We start from the raw sequence: 18,172 nt of genomic DNA, 5'->3' as shown, positions 1-18,172 counted from the left end.
AAAATCGCGTTTTCATGATTCTAGCTAAAAAAATGTAATTGTAAGTATTGAATGCTTCTTTTTGTAACTTTATAGGGTTGTAAAAGCGTTGACCGTGCGCACATTTTTAGTATGAAGCGCTTCCGCGCTTCATACAAAATGTACTTCGGTCAACGCTTTTACACCCCAATAAATTTACAAAAAGCAGCATTCAATTCTTAAATAACAGTTTCTTATAATGTATAGAAAAATTCGGAATGACACATTACCAATAGTGGTCAAAGGGAACACAAAAGGAGAAGAGCCACATGGTGCAGTCAGAAATAAGAAAAGTAGAAGAAGAACAAAGAAGGACAAAAGCAGTAGAGTGTCAAGGAACGTGGATGAAGTGGAACTTGCCAAAAAGAAAGATCACCAGGGCAGAGTTATGGAGGATGGAATCATTCAGAACTTTATTCATGCTTATTTCAGTGTACGATACACTTCCATTCCCTTCAAACTTAATCCAGTGGGGATTGATAGAACCAAGCTGCAAGTTATGTGGTAAAAGTGGCACTATGGCAAATATTCTTTCAGGCTGCAAGGTTGCTCTGACACAGGGAAGATGTTGAAGGCGGCACGTCAAGTTCATAAAACATTTGGCAGAGATCCTTGATATTGAGAGAAGAAAAAAGAGACCACCAATAATGGAGGCAAAGCAGATCAGATTCGTCAGAGAGGGAGATACTATAGTACTGGTCATGCAACAAAGGGACAACTTTATGTTGAACAAGAACAGTTAACGGAACACGAGGGCTGACATTGGCAAGACACTTGTGTTTCCTGAGTGCGTGCAGATAATCATATATTCACACATTGTATTTGCACCGCTGGTAATCTACACACGCAGAACATTTGGTTCTGCAATGAAAACCGTGAGAGGATTTTCCGGTTGTGCTTGAGTGGAGTAATTGTCACCGCTTCAAAAGGTATGTACATTTCTAAATCTCAATTTTCTTATTCAACTGATCAAAATATTGAAAATCAGAGAATGCTATGCTGTGGTGAATACTTTAACGAAGAAATACATATATCATTTACTGTTGTACGTAGAGTTGAACTCTTACAAAAACAGTTGCCTCACGAGAAATTGCCTAAAAAAGTGACATTTCAATTTTGAAATGGTTCTAATTACAGACATACAAGTTCAAATTTAGTTTTTTTAGGGCAATGGGTATGAATGTTGTTTTTGGCGGCGTGTACGCTGTCCGGTGTTGATAGACGTCTTAATAATTCCAAAAACTACATTTTTTCATTAAGTCATGCGTGAGGGGATCGGTTCTGATTGAGGACATCGTGAATGCGTGAGGGGAAGTACAGAATTTTTTTTTAATCTTTGGCTTTGTGACTTTTGTTGACTCAATAAATGTGATCAATGCTGATTAAAAATCATCACAGATTTGTCCTTATACTTTAACAGATGTAAACTGATCACTGATTCAATGAAATCAAACAATTTAAAATTGTTTGCTCAAATTCAGAAAATGCCATTATTCAAAGGTAAAAGGAAAAGAGGACTAAAATTGACTCTCTACAAAAAGCCATGGAGATAAAAGTTATCCCCGCCCTCGAAGAGAACTATACCCTGTGGGAGTAGTCCTGTCGTCAAATATACGTCACAGAGATCACCACATATATTAAAGAAAAGTATATCGCCGATCAAAACTTCAACACCTATATATATTAAACGTAATCTGTTCACCCAAAATCACAAAATGTTCGAAACAAAAAGGGCAGATATACAGAATTTATTATTCACGAATATCGATGTAAGCAAAGATAATCTCGAGGAATACCATAAGGAAGAGCATGTATTAGACAACGAAGAAGACATAGAAGAAGTCACAGAAGAAGACCACGTAGTAGACCACGAGAAAGACCACATGGAAGACATTGAGGAAGAACATAAAGTTTTTCAAAGTGCTTTAGATAAACTCTCAGACGAAGGGAAAAGGGAAAGATTTTTGATTTTTTTTTCATTAGTGGACGTTTTCCTTTAAAACAACATTGCATTCGACCTGTTTTTGGACATCGTTGAGTGGTTTGAAAAGGACGAATCAAGACGAATGAGATACTCCCCAACATCTCTGCAGTATTTTTGGTTATCGTTGACAACATTTTTTGTTTTTATTCATCGTGAAACATATTATTAAACCCTAGGTTCCAACAATTTATTTCAATATCAATCTCAGTGATTTTTTTAGCACACATTATGTGTTTTTTCATGAACAATGTAGCCTTATTTAGGTAAGTTTCAACGACTCATAGCTTGAATATAAAGATATGATTTGTACTTCCCCTCACGCATTCACGATGTCCTCAATCAGAACCGATCCCCTCACGCATGACTTAATGAAAAAATTTAGTTTTTGGAATAATTAAGACGTCTGACAATCCCGGACAGCGTACACGCCGCCAAAAACAACATTCATACCCATTTCCCTATAAAAAAAACTAAATTTGAACTTGTAGGTCTGTAAATAGAACCATTTCAAAATTGAAATGTCACTTTTTTAGGCAATTTCTCGTGAGGCAACTGTTTTTGTAAGAGTTCAACTCTACGTACAACAGTAAATGATATATGTATTTCTTCGTTAAAGTATTCACCACAGCATAGCATTCTCTGATTTTCAATATTTTGATCAGTTGAATAAGAAAATTGAGATTTAGAAATGTACATACCTTTTGAAGCGGTGACAATTACTCCACTCAAGCACAACCGGAAAATCCTCTCACGGTTTTCATTGCAGAACCAAATGTTCTGCGTGTGTAGATTACCAGCCGTGATTTGGGTCACAGTCGTCAAAGATGAACGTAGCAATAGAACTGACAGTTCCGTAGGAAGAGAGATGTGTAGAGGTATACCCACGGAAGAAGGAAAAGTACACAAAGCTAGATAGTGATGTTGGAAAGCGTGACTGTTCCTAGTAGAAGTAGGCTGCAGAGGTTTTCCTGCACAATCAGAATTGAGGATGATACAGACAATTGGAAGACAGATAGGGTAAGTAGCAGAACGTTTATTTTGCTTTTATAGCATCACAAAGATGATCGAGCTGGAAGCCGAGTGCTGAAGAGTAGAGGTTTGGCCACCTCTACTGACCCTTAAACCGGAATATGTTATGGTACAGAGTCGCAACATCTGGTGAAGGTTTGAACCTTCTGAAGACACCAAAGCACCGACAGAGAGTGATAGAGATTCAGAGTTGAGGAAGATGAAACGTCAAAAGAATATGACAACAGAAAAACAGAATACCACATCTGTAAGTTTTAATCAGTCTCTGTTAAAGATTCGTTTGTTAAAGATGTCTGCATCGAAGAGATCGAATATATATCGGCTAATAATTTTCTAAATTACTCTTTGCTACAGTTATCTATATGGACAATTTAGTTTCTCCTGGTTCGTCTGTTTTAGATTCCGATATCGATAACACCACTTGATCATTACAATGAGGAAGTTCCGCAGTTATTTCTCATGCTCGCTTTGTTGATTTTCATGTGTGGTTTAGTGAGTGATTGAGCCAGTTAGCCGACCAATTGCTGATTCATTGTTCGCAGGAAAACGCATCATATTTTTCTTCATTATAAGGTGCATTTTGTTTACTTATTGTAACTCTGTCGTGTAATGTTGTCATTTTGATGTTATAAATAACACTGCCATTAAAGCGGAAGGTTAGTCATGCCACAAAACTAGGTACAACCCACCATTTTTTCATAAAATGACCTGTATCAAGTCTTGAAAATGGCCATTGTTACATTATAGTTCGTTTGTGTGTGTGTTACATTTCGATGTTGTGTCACTGTTGTGTCGAAGTTCTCTTATATTTGATTCGTTTCCCTCAGTTTTAGTTTGCAACCCGGATTTCTTTTTTCTCTTTCGATTTATGAATTTTGAACAGTGGTATACTCGTGGGATTTTGTCTATGTGTGTTACATTTTAGTGTTATGTCGTTGTTCTCCTCTTATATTTAATGCGTTTCCCTCGGTTTTAGTTTGTTACCCCGATTTTGTTTTTTGTCCATGGATTTATGAGTTTTGAACAGCGGTATACTACTGTTGCCTTTATTTATACTACTGTTGCCTTTATTTAGCCCGAAATAAAAAAAAATGAGTTAGTTTCAGTAATGAGAAACATTTTAAGTGTTTTTTTTCCGTTGTGATGTCTTTAGCCTGCAATCTGAAGACTGACCCATTTGCGAACTCTCGATGGCTTCATTTTTGTGAGTTCGTACAAATACATATTTCAGACGCTGTATGAGAAAATTGTCCCATATGGCTACTATTTCTTGTTATGAAATTGTACCCAAAATCAAAATGTTGTGATCAGAAGCTTGTTACATACTAGACGAATCGAAGTGTTTAGACGGTTTGACATGACAGTTAAGACAATGCATCTGTATAACATTATAACAACATATTATCATTTTGTATCTTTATATATTTACAATTGCATGGTGTTCAATACATATAATTACTAATCTTTTATTTGACTTAAAAACAAGTTACATCCTTCCGTCATGTGTTTCCAATTGATGTTATAGCAACACAAATCAATGTAGAATTAGTATATTGAACACTGTTTTACACATTGTTTGTGTACATCGTGCAAGTGTTTTTTTTTAAAGGAGCACTAGCCTGTCAAATTCATGTTTACCGATTTTTAAAACATTTATCCAAACTATTAAAAGTAAAAAAGAAATAATTAACAGGACACGGGCATGAAAATACGTAGTTTTGTTTCGTGTGTACTTTTGTCAAGACGCCATCTAATTAACCATCGAGTTGACCTCTAAAATTATCCGATGACCATTTAAGCGATGTAAACATAAATATAGATATAAATAGATTAAGCAAACTCGTGCTGTAAAATTTTTCTAGGTCTATTTAATTTCACATTGTAGATAAAATTTAAATGTTTATCATGGTTTTCACCTGTACTAAGAAAGATTTTTGTGGATCGAATCAGTTAATCAAATGATTAACCTTTGTTTCACTTCCAATGTTGACATTCTTTTCCTTTAAATAACTCTATACATACAATTCACGTGCTATCCATCTCAAGCTAAGGGGTTAAATTGAAGGTTACATGAATACGGATTCAATGAGGTCGAATTATTCACTTACAAGTGAATTATTCATAATCAATATTTTTTAGCTTATTTTGACAAAATTGAACCATGCTGGCTGCCAAAAGCCAATTATTATCTCACTATTTGCATTTCATTAATGATTGAGCCAAAAAAATAATATATTACATATTCCATACATCTCGTAGCTAGTGCTCCTTTAATGCAAATTTTACAAGTTTTAAAAAAATAGTTTGTATCATACACAAGAATGATTTATAGAAAATATGTAACAATAATTTATTTTCCAATGATATTCATGTATAAGAAATATTGAAATTTGATTAATATTCTATAAGCTATCAACTTTGAAATGATCATCGTCAATTTCATAAAGTTTCTGATTTGTTACTTATTATTGATTTCGAGTGGCATTATAATGCAGTCATCTCGTTAGACAAATTCTGCCGCATTTTTTGTTTCAAGATTTACTTTCAGACTCAAAATGTTTTTCTTATTATTAATTTGATGGTCTGTAAATATCAGAGTTTGAATGTCGTGCTTTTTAAAAATTTATACGAAATGAATGCAAGTGATGTAATTTATGAAGCGAGTAAGTAAGTGTTATTACAAATGTAACAATCGACACATATTATGTACAACATAACAGAGAATGCTCTAATCGAATAAAGTGAATATAACTTTTTATGCAAGGAACGCTTCATAAAAAATGTGAAGGTCACTTGTTTTCATTTCGCATGATTTCAACAAAAACGATTCATTTCTCTAATCAATTTAGAATAAATCATGTAACAGTGAATATCGTATACATAAGAATAAAAAATATATACACTGCAACATGGGATACAATATTACACAAAATCACAAATATTGTGTATCACAGATTTTCAAATTATATAAATATAAGTTATATCACTGAGACCTTTAAAATCATCCCCTGAGAGAATAAGCGATTCGTGAATCATGACATTTTCCCCGATGCTTAACAATTTGGAAGGACGGACACTAACATGCAATTTGAGTATTATTGAACAGTTTGCGTGTGGTCTTCATTAAATTTGATTCATAATCTGTCGATAGATATTACATCTGCTCACATTCCTAACCTTACTCTGATTTGCATTGGTCGCGATAAAGGACATCGACGAACTAACGTGTATGAATATGCAAGTAAAGGGAAACACATAAACCTCTAGAGAGTAACATATAAAGATAACTGTTGGAGAACACTAGAACATTTTTATCGATTTAAACTAGACCGGTTTACTTTAGATCGATTTAAGGGCTAATGTGAACTTTAATCGGTCTAAATGTAGTTTAATTTTAATCGATCTAAAGTAAACCGATCTTACTTTATAAATGTGACCGCAGAGCTCGGTCAAATTAGTACGATTGAACCGAAACTAACGTACTATATTCGCATGTATAGCGGCAAAACTATCTCAAGAGATTCGTTGTTTAACCCATATTTCTATGTTAACAGACCATTAGCACAAACTGAAAACATGTTGGCACTTTACGACCTCGACTATCCGTAACGGTCTCGCAAGGTGGGTGAAAGACATAAAACTTTGATAGGAACAATGAAAAGAACTGTTACTGTAGTAGTGTGTTTACATCTATATAGCTACACAAAAATAATATTTGGTAAATACTTATCATGCACAGCATAAACGTTATATATAAACGAACCATTAAACTGTAACTAGAGGTATATCTCACAAAATGACTCAATCATCTCTTGCAAGGTCCATGATTTGGGAAGATAAAACTCAAAAATGATGTGATGGGATAAGATCGATATATACGAACGGTTCGTATTATTGATATGAACCGAGAACACGTTTATATAATTTTTCAGTGCATTTTGGGACAAATACTATTTTAATAGATCTTACTAAAAAAATGGACAATTTCAAGTTCAGAGGGAATTCAGTTTGACAGATTAAGAAATACTAAATATTTACATTTTCACCTGGACCAAATCACTACTTAACTTTAAAATCCATACAGTAATTTTTTTTACAGTGTAATATCATCTCTCTCCTTTCTATTTGAGGCATAAAACAGTAAGTAATAAATTGAAAATGTGTATGAAAAAAATGTAACACATTGTCCACACTAGGTATTATATTTGGAACAAATACCGACTGTTTGATGATTAGCGGGGTCTTTTAAATTGTTTATATATAGTTAATTTTCAAATCTAGTAGTGGATTTCATTTATACCATATATTGTTTACTAGAATGGGGTGATCACATAAAATTTAGTATCAATGAGTGACCGGTTTTAAACGGATTTGCTATACAATTTATTCTTAAGCGCATGCATCATTCCAGCATGGCATTGACTTTTTTTAAATCATTTTTTTAGATAATACTGTGACCCTTTTTTACACAATATTAGGAGTAGGCATATTTGAAATATATTTTATCCGTTTCTCGATGAATTGTGTATTATTTTTTCGTCTTTCTTCGTCACTTTTTGAAAATAGATGGTTAAGTCTTTCGTTGAATTGATCATCTTGAATAAAGAAATCAATTGCTTTTTTAGAGCCTATTCCAAATGGTAGTGGTAAACCTTGTTTTGTCCTTACAGGTATTATTTTGTTTCCCTTATTACAATACCAAACTATTTCCTCGAAAAACTATTAAACTCGTCATCAATTACAAAATTATCTGGTGATACACAATTTTCACCATTTAATGTTGATTTGTCATCATTTTCGGGCGATTTTATGTTCCTAATAAAAGTTTCAGTAACAAGTACAAAAATGAACATAGAAATTTCGCAAGTCAGTTTTAATTGTGCGAGTCTTGAATTTGTAACATGATCTAAATGAAAATCATCGTATAGTATCGGTTTCAGTGGATGTTTTAGTTTCAAAGATTTCAACTGTTCACAAAATTTTGTTGCCACATTCCGATCTGCCTCCATATAGAAAACCATTGCATCAAAATATTCATACCGCAAACACTCTGGTAGCTTAGTTATATTCTTCTCCACTTCTTTGATTTTATGTTCCAAATTATCGTCTGAAATAGATTTGTCGAAATCAGGTAATAGATTAATGATGTAAAATTTTCTAATGGAAAACTTTGATTCAGAAATGCAGTAGTCAACATAGTTTGTTTTTATCTATTTAGAATTACTAAATTCAAAAACAAATAACAGCAGTGGTGGTTTTTCATTTCTTTTTATCCAAGTTGAAAATAAGCGTTTGTCAAAAGAAAGAATAAAAACCATGCCCAAAACATGCATTTTCCAAGTTGAAAATAAGCGTTTGTCAACAGAAAGAATAAAAAAAACCATGCCCAAAACATGCATCATGAATATAAAGTTGGTGTCTACTCCTATATAGAAATTAAAGGGAGTACACGCATACACGGAGATAATTATAGATTATCGTTGATCTTCTCAACGAGCAATCGAGTTGAAAAAAAACAATGATAATCTGTTTATCACTATTTTACCGTTTATCATCCACGAGAAATTATCGCACCATACTGATTAACAAATAGTGAACAACTGCATCTAAGGAATATGAAAACGAGAGAAGACTTTTCTGTATAAACCTCTTGATAATAGCGTAAGTATATTTTACAGTTAAATTAACTAAGAATCATAATATATACAAACACATTCAAAATGAAATGATCAAATTATTTATCTGCATGTTTACGTTCACAGAAATTATATGATATATAGAATATATCCTCTAATTAGCGAACTAACATTAAACATATTTAGCCATGTACAGAATCAATCAGTAATATCAGAAGGGGGGTCATCGAATACTAGCCAATTCTTTCCAATACAACTCGATAAGGTGTCTGACACACATAGAGATGGTTTGCTCTTAAACACTGCTTTTGGTCTTATAGATTTCAACCTTAACCCGACCTAATTTCAACCTAAACCCGACCTAATTTCAATCTAACTAAGACCTTATTTCAACCTAAATCAGACCTGATTTCAACCTTAACCCGACCTGATTTCAACCTAACTAAGACCTGATTTCAACCTCACTGGACCCGATTTCAACATTTTATCAACGTCAATACAACGTTGAAACTGCAACGTTGATTCAATGTCAGAATTTCAAACGTCATTACAACTTTCAAAACTAACCAAAGTTTCAACGTTGAAACAACGTTGAAGACTGACATTGGATCAACGTTAATGCAACGTTTTGTGCCTGCTGGGATACCAGAGGGACTTTCAAACTCATAGTTCATAAATAAACTGACAACACTAAGGCTACAAAAGAAAAAGACAAACAGGCAAGTAATAGTACACAAGAAACAACATAGAAAATTAAGACTAAGCAACACGATATTCCATAACAGTCACCCAACTCGTGATGGCGTCCGTCAAATTTACGAAGGGAGGATTTCAACTTTGTTCCTATTTCATTTCTTATTTTAAATGATGAATCAAACACTTTCCAATTGCGTTATTTCCAGTGAAGTTTACATGACCTTTTTTTAATCAATCAATATCCATATTTTTATAGCGTTGTGCCCATTCAACACCCATTTGTATCTCATAAAAGTTACAATCGTCTCTAAAGATCTACAAATGAATTATCAATATATTCAGTTAAGCGTACTTTTGTCAATTATTTTGTCCGAATTATTTCATAATAGCGAAACATTTTTGTCTAAAATTAAAAGAAATATCAGCAGGAATTTGTCTTGACATAGCTCTATTTTGCTTGGATGGAAGCATATTAAAATAGAGACAGAACACAGTTTCCGCCTCTCCAAACATTAGTGCACTCCCCTTCCCTAAGTTCATATTCGACAACTTAAACAAAAATTAAAACGTAAATTCACCTAAGTAAACTTTATTTGGAGAGAGTATAATACCAAGATTTGATTATCAGGAAATACTTCAAATTAAAGAAATTGTATTTGCATCATATAGATGCTATTACCATAAGTAGCTATGTTATATGAGTGCCCATTTCTGGTATTTAGTACTGAAGAATCATAAGTTCTAACATATACAATACCATTTTGATATTTTGGGACGTTCAGTGTTGAGAGTTTTTTTTTGTTCTGTGAGTTCAAGATTACTGAATAGAAATTAAGTTACATGCGGATATGATAGAAACACAATGAAATAATTGGAATCCGTCTATGCCAAAAAAATCAGAACATGTATACAAAAATTTCACAAAAAAATAAACACCACAACTCTAATCGATGTCCTCCACATCAAAGTCATAATAAGGCCTTCAAAAAAAGGTCTCACTTAACTCACTGCAAAATTAAGCTTGAACACAGTTCTTTAAAAAAAACATACGGAGAAGTAAAACATAATCAAAACCAATCAAAGTTTTGGAAGCATTGGAATCGCCCATGGAAATATTGGAAAGGTAGTTTTCAACTAACAATTAGGTAGTGAGTGAACAAAAAAGAACATTGATATAACAATTGCATTAACTACAGGCCTTTAGAAGGATACACACTTTTCGATAAATAAAAAGAGCTAAATGAGAATCAGCGATACAGGGTATCCCTGTTACATGTTTCATCTTTCATCTTTTATCTTTTAAAACAAATAAATAACAAAACTTTGATTCCTCTAATAAAGTTTATCAAGTTTATCAATCATCCGATGGACATGGGACAACCAGATAGACTAAAAGCTAAAACACATTATTGTCTCCGAAATAAATTGTAAAAGGTTGCTTTGAGGTTTTTCTTTATACCGGCGTCACACATCAGCGTATAGCTCCGACGTACGCCGGACGTGTTAAAAAATAATGTATGATGCCAATAGCTAGTAATTTTGGATGCATTAAACCTGTCAATCATATCTGTAACGTGTGCACAACGAACTTTAAGCGTGTATTGGGCGTACGAGAAGCGTATCTAAGCGTTTATCGGACATTCAAGAAACGTATGGTTGTGTATGCCTGACGTTTGTCTAACGTAGATGGAATGCGAGCTACGAACGAAAGAAGTTTCTTGAACGTATTTGAGACGCATCCCGGTCGTATCTTGGACGTTCTATTATGGGGGGGGGGGTGTTACAAACACACCCGCATACGTTTTAGTTAAAGTCGAACGATCTCGAAAAGTATACAACGTGCCCTAAACGTGTCTCAAACTTATCTGTAGCGCGTTAAACGCGCTTATAGTGTATGTATAACGTGCGTGTTGCGTACAGGTATACGCTAGACACACGCTTGAGCTGGATGAAAATATTTATGCTGCATAAAAATTCCCTTGAGTTGTAGAGTTCACCAAGCGTATACTTTTGTATTTCGACGTACTTCAAACTTATGCAACGCGCGTGTAATGATTGCTTTGCGTTCCTCCGGCGTACAACTAACGTATACCGACTTTGTCAATTTTCTCTGTACGTTTGGTGCACGCCGGTCTATACGCCAATATATGACGCCGCCATAAGCACTGATGAGCCTTGTATAGACGAAACGAGCGTCTTGCGTATCAAATTATAATCCTGGTACCTTTGATAAATATTGAGACATAGGTATACTATTATGAATTGCTCCCTAATTTTAAAAAACAATTATCATGATTTTATAACACTGAAGTTTAAAATTTATAATTTGATTTTTTCTAGAAAAGGGCATTTAAATGTACTTTTCCAACTTACACAGATTAAATAACTTATTTTTTTGCAAGCGCGATTCATTCAAATGGCAAACATACACTTCGTGCAATCAAATGACTAGAATTGTTAACAGGTATTTGATAGGGGAATAAACTACAAAAAAATTGGTTTGCTTGGTTAAAGAGTTTAAAAATTTTAAAAAGCAAATTACTTACATAAAATTGATTAATAACAGATGATTATTGCATAGATTTATTAAGTAAATTAAAGACAAACTTGCATACCTTTTTATAAATTATTTAAATTTTATATTTCAGTTTAAAAACAAAGATCTTGTCAATCTGTAAATAACCATTTATCTTTCAGATACAATTTACAGAATTCCTTTATATAGTTTAAAAGAAATAGACAAGGAATAAACCTATCATGTTTATATATCAAGTATCTAATATATACAGTCGTGTATTCAATTATGAGGTCAAGTATTTGTGTATTGAGTGATTATTATTAAGTAAAACTGTCATAGTTTGATTAGTAATATGGTCAATATGATTAATATGATTGACATTTTATGAGGTGGGGCAAACCTTGTCTCTGATTATGTTGTGAACAGGACAGGTGTCTATCCTACTGGTATTGTATCAGTACTCTAACTTAATCGAAATAAAAAAAAAAACACGGCGCTTTGGCACACTTTTTATACATACTTGAATGTACAGCAAAACAGCTTTAACTTTATTTTTTTCACATTTCATATGTACATGTGTACACAGACATTGGAATCAAAGAGAACTATATTTTTAGTGTGTACACATTTTGTACATTAAGATCTAACTGTGCTACTTCCCGTGAAGTAGACCGGTGCCTAAGACAAGGCTTGGAACAATAATGAACGAATCAACTTTAAAATTGAGGGTCTATATTGCCTGTTTTTCAGATATGAAGTACCTGGTTTGAGTATCCAAATTTTCTGTCACCAGTACGGTCTGGTGTGTACATGTTACAGTAAATTTTAGGGCGTATTGCATTCCCGCTAATTTTTTCAAAGTCCCAACACTACGTTTCCGCAAATTTAAAGTATTCGTTTCCGCAATTCTGTATTTATCACTTTTCCGGAAATTTACCTGGTGAATTATAAATATTTGAATATAATTGTATTAGATAAATATTTTTTTTAATTTTTTTAATGAGAAAAGGTTCTGATCTTATATCTTCAACATATTAGATATAACTAGTTGACTCTTGTAAGGATTTTGGTAAATGGCTAACACATTTCTTTGGTTTGGCTTACTTGCCAACTGACATGATTAAAGCATGCTTTGTTGAATTAATAGCCGATTCTCCATCTGACGATAAATGCATAAAGTTTGTCGATTATATATTGGAATTTTATATCGATAGCAAATCGAGATTTCCACCAACCATTTGGGCATCACCTCCTGACCCCGACCAAAAGAGAACAACGGATGGTGCCGAGTCTTTTCATTCCCAACCGAACGAGCAGAGTGACGCTAGCCATCCTAACATTTTTGTCTGTGTCGATGTGTTATTGAAACTGCAAACAACATCTTACATAAAGATGAGAACTCTAGCTGTAAAAGCACCCGTTCGGAAATATGAAAAGGAGAAGATGGACTTCCTTCTTTTCTGGGACATACATTTTACTTGAATAATTTAATATACAACTCATAAACTATGTTAAAAAATAACAGTTAAATTTACCAAAAAAATAAAGGGCATGGACATTTTTACCTAGGAATATTAATGACATGGACATTTATTCGTAGGAAAATTAGTCTGGGGACATGGATTTTACTAAATATTCATTCACAAATATTAATTAATATTGAAACTGAGTTTCCATTGTTTACATATAAATTATTTGCTTCATGAAAATTTTCATTTAAAAATAAAAGACATGGACATTTTTCCGTAGAATATTAATGAAATGGACATGATTTTCTAGAAAACTTCTGGGAGTATACATTTTATTAAAAAAAATGATACACAACACTGTTAATCAATATTAAAACATTACATATATATTTACCTTTTAAAATTAAGGGCATGGACCTTTTTACCTAGGAATATTAATGGCAAGGACATGATTTCCTAAGTAAATTAGTCTGGGGACATTTATTTTGTCAAAAATATAAATGCACAACCCTTAAACTATATTAAAACATAATATCAAATTTCTATTTGTATATTTAATTGAATTTATTCATTAATATTTTTCTTATAAAAAAAAGGACATGGAGTTTTTACATAGGAACATTAATGACATGGACATAAATTCATAGGGAAACTAGTCTGGGGACATAGATTACTTACATCGGACTAAAAATACTAGTAAAATCTGGAATCATGGACTGTTTATACAGGCATATTTTACCAGGACATATTCATCACTTACAAAAATAAGCATTACTTACCGAAAGAATTACTGTGATTTGGTTTATCCTGCTCAGTTTTTAATTTCGTCAAATCATATTTTGCTTTTTCAACCTGAAAGCAAAATAGGTAATTTAATTGAACACAAAAACATAAATGTGTGAAAATATGCAAACATTTCTAATCTACAATGTACAGTTCAGTTTATAAAGGATTATTTAAGCTAAACAGACATAGTGAATGAAATTTCAGGCATATTAGGAGCTTGAAACATATCTACAATAGAAAATAGTAAAGATTCTTAAAATGGTGTAAGACTTTTATAACTGTCAATATATGTCATAGGCAGTTCAGTGGTTTTAAAGAAATTTGGTGTAACGAAAGACGTCATCTATAGCAATTTAAATTTTTTTTCTCTAAAGCTATTAATCTGACTAGGACAAATATTGACAGTTATGCTTGAATAATCAGTATTTCAAACAAAATCAAAATTACATTCAGTTTATTTAGCAAAATTTTCTTCTAATTGACAGGTATGCTTGAAATGTTGTTGTTTACCATTTAAAAGTTTACATTTGTATTCTAACATGACGCCCTTCAAACGCTTTGAGTACACACCCGTGGTAAAATATGAATATATTGTATTGGCTGTTCCGATCGTACTCCCACGTCATATGTTTTTTTTATGAATGAAGTACCCGACGTCATAGAATAATGACGTAATAATTTAAGCATTTTACGGGAAATTACACGCTTCTGATACTGAAAATCATCAAAACAAGGAAACGTAAACAAACGATGCTAAAATGTGGTACTATTAAATTTTTTATAAGTAAATTATCATTAAAATTCATCCAAATCTATCTAAATACGTTATTGTAAATAGTTTGAGCATGTCACTAATTCTGTTTGCTCCGTTCTTTTACGCCAATCTAAAAGTGCGTTAATTTATGGGAACGGCAAATATTTGCCTCCACTTAGAGCGCTTCAATCCAAAAGAATTGCCGTATTTGTCCTATGAGAATCGAAATAATTCATGGGGCTTGAATATATCTAGATTTTACCACGGGTTGTCCCATTTATGCCGATATTTTACCACTCGCTATCGCTCAGGGTAAAATATTTGTCATAAAGGGCTAACCCGTGGTAAAATCACGATATATTCAAGCCCCCATGAATTATTTCTTAATCAACCTCAACTGTTTTTTGCAAATAAGATGAATATTTGATCCGTTATAAGTCCTAGTCCTATAATATAAGACTCTGCAGGTTCATATCATTTATATTCCACGTTTTATATCGATTTTTTTTTTACTATCAATGTTGAACCGCAGAGTCTTATAACATCCATCCATTTTCTCGTAGTGGATTCCCAACGAATTTTTGTGGGAACTTTGAACGACAATTTGACAATGTTTTCGACAGTTTTAAGTTTACTTATGTCATTATCCTTACAAATGAACATCTCAAATAATAAATAAAATCTCTTACCTTATCATATGATGGATTTATATCCCTTTTTGAACCACTTTTCAAACTGCCCTTTTTTTCCTGTTAATAAGTTTTATTAACCATGAAACCCAAAGTTTCCAAAATGATTTTATAGAAACACCAAATATAAAAAGAATTGTGTTTCGAATCGCCCAAGATGTATGTTAATGACTCCAGTCGACTATATCGAAAGATAAGACGTGTATAAAATGTACCGAATATACAGAACTCAAAGCACATACTTACAAAACAAGAATGTGTCCCCAGTATATATCATTTTCTATATTCAGTGAGCCGTCAAATTTGGGTAAAAACTCGAATTTGGCATTAAAATTAAAACTACCTTGACCAGAAACTTTAACCCTAAGCGGGACAGACGGACGGACGCACAGATCAGAAAACATAATGCCCATCTGCTATCGTAGATGGGGCATAAAAACATCATAAATAGATACATGAGTGTTAAATGTATAAATACCGAGCTACGTCGTATAGCAATGAGAATTCACGCACAACAATTCAGTGACTCGGACGCGTTAAAAACCGATTGGTGGCATTCGGCTGTTTTCTGCTCTTTTGTTTGGTTGGATTGTTGTTGTTTTTGGCTTATTCCAAATTTCCATTCTCAATTTTATATTCGCGAAATTATAGAAATCATCACTAATTCGTTGATCTATACGATGTGTATGTGTCTAAACTAACTAACGACATATGTAATACGTATTTAATACAAATCTGATCTACAATAGAAAATAGTAAAGATTCTTAAAGTGGTGTAAGACTTTTATAACTGTCAATATATGTCATAGGCAGTTCAGTGGTTTTAAAGAAATTTGGTGTAACGAAAGACGACATCTATAGCAATTTTAGCAAAATTTCTCTAAAGCTATTAATCTGACTAGGACAAATATTGACAGTTATGCTTGAATAATCAGTATTTCAAACAAAATCAAAATTACATTCAGTTTATTTAGCAAAATTCTCTTCTAATTGACAGGTATGCTTGAAATGTTGTTGTTTACCATTTAAGTTTACATTTGTATTCTAACATGACGCCCTTCAAACGCTTTGAGTACACATCTGTGGTAAAATATGAATATATTGCATTGGCTGTTCCGATCGTACTCCCACGTCATATGTTTTTTTTTATGAATGAAGTACCCGACGTCATAGAATAATGACGTAATAATTTAAGCATTTTACGGGAAATTACACGCTTCTGATACTGAAAATCATCAAAACAAGGAAACGTAAACAAACGATGCTAAAATGTGGTACTATTAAATTTTTTATAAGTAAATTATCATTAAAATTCATCCAAATCTATCTAAATACGTTATTGTAAATAGTTTGAGCATGTCACTAATTCTGTTTGTTCCGTTCTTTTACGCCAATCTAAAAGTGCGTTAATTTATGAGAACGGCAATTATTTGCCTCCACTTAGAGCGCTTCGATCCAAAAGAATTGCCGTATTTGTCCTATTAGAATCGAAATAATTCATGTGGTCTTGAATATATCTAGATCTTACCACGGGTTGTCCCTTTATGCCGATATTTTACCCCTCGCTATCGCTCAGGGTAAAATATTTGTCATAAAAGGCCAACCCGTGGTAAAATCACGATATATTCAAGCCCCATGAATTATTTCTTAATCAACCTCAACTGTTTTTTGCAAATAAGATGAATATTTGATCCGTTATAAGTCCTAGTCCTATAATATAAGACTCTGCAGGTTCATATCATTTATATTCCACGTTTTATATCGATTTTTTTTTTACTATCAATGTTGAACCGCAGAGTCTTATAACATCCATCCATTTTCTCGTAGTGGATTCCCAACGAATTTTTGTGGGAACTTTGAACGACAATTTGACAATGTTTTCGACAGTTTTAAGTTTACTTATGTCATTATCCTTACAAATGAACATCTCAAATAATAAATAAAATCTCTTACCTTATCATATGATGGATTTATATCCCTTTTTGAACCACTTTTCAAACTGCCCTTTTTTTCCTGTTAATAAGTTTTATTAACCATGAAACCCAAAGTTTCCAAAATGATTTTATAGAAACACCAAATATAAAAAGAATTGTGTTTCGAATCGCCCAAGATGTATGTTAATGACTCCAGTCGACTATATCGAAAGATAAGACGTGTATAAAATGTACCGAATATACAGAACTCAAAGCACATACTTACAAAACAAGAATGTGTCCCCAGTATATATCATTTTCTATATTCAGTGAGCCGTCAAATTTGGGTAAAAACTCGAATTTGGCATTAAAATTAGAAAGCTCATATCATAAGGAACATGCGTACTAAGTTTCAAGTCGATTGGACTTCAACTTCGTCAAAAACTACTTTGACCAGAAAATTTAACCCGAAGCGGGACAGACGGACGGACGCACAGACCAGAAAACAAAATGCCCATCTACTATCGTAGGTGGGGCATAAACACATCATAAATAGATACATGAGTGTTAAATGTATAAATACCGAGCTACGTCGTATAGCAATGAGAATTCATACACAACAATTCAGTGACTCGGATGCGTTGAAAACCGATTGGTGGCATTCGGCTGTTTTCTGCTCT

The 18,172-nt window shown here is 33.0% G+C and overlaps 1 long non-coding RNA gene across 1 annotated transcript; it reads right to left on the bottom strand.

The window, feature by feature from the left end:
- Positions 1 to 4,432: 4,432 nt before the first annotated feature.
- LOC143072776 (uncharacterized) lies at positions 4,433 to 15,660 on the bottom strand. The gene is made up of 3 exons (XR_012977299.1): positions 15,580 to 15,660; positions 14,130 to 14,202; positions 4,433 to 8,138 (listed from the first exon to the last, which is right to left on the bottom strand). It is a non-coding gene; the product is annotated as an uncharacterized LOC143072776 (long non-coding RNA).
- Between the last annotated feature and the right edge of the window lie 2,512 nt (positions 15,661 to 18,172).

Source organism: Mytilus galloprovincialis, chromosome 4 (assembly GCF_965363235.1).
Source record: "Mytilus galloprovincialis chromosome 4, xbMytGall1.hap1.1, whole genome shotgun sequence".
In the NCBI taxonomy this organism is placed as follows: domain Eukaryota; kingdom Metazoa; phylum Mollusca; class Bivalvia; order Mytilida; family Mytilidae; genus Mytilus; species Mytilus galloprovincialis.
Note: the sequence above shows the minus strand (reverse complement) of the source record. Positions and strands in the feature narration are given on the sequence as shown.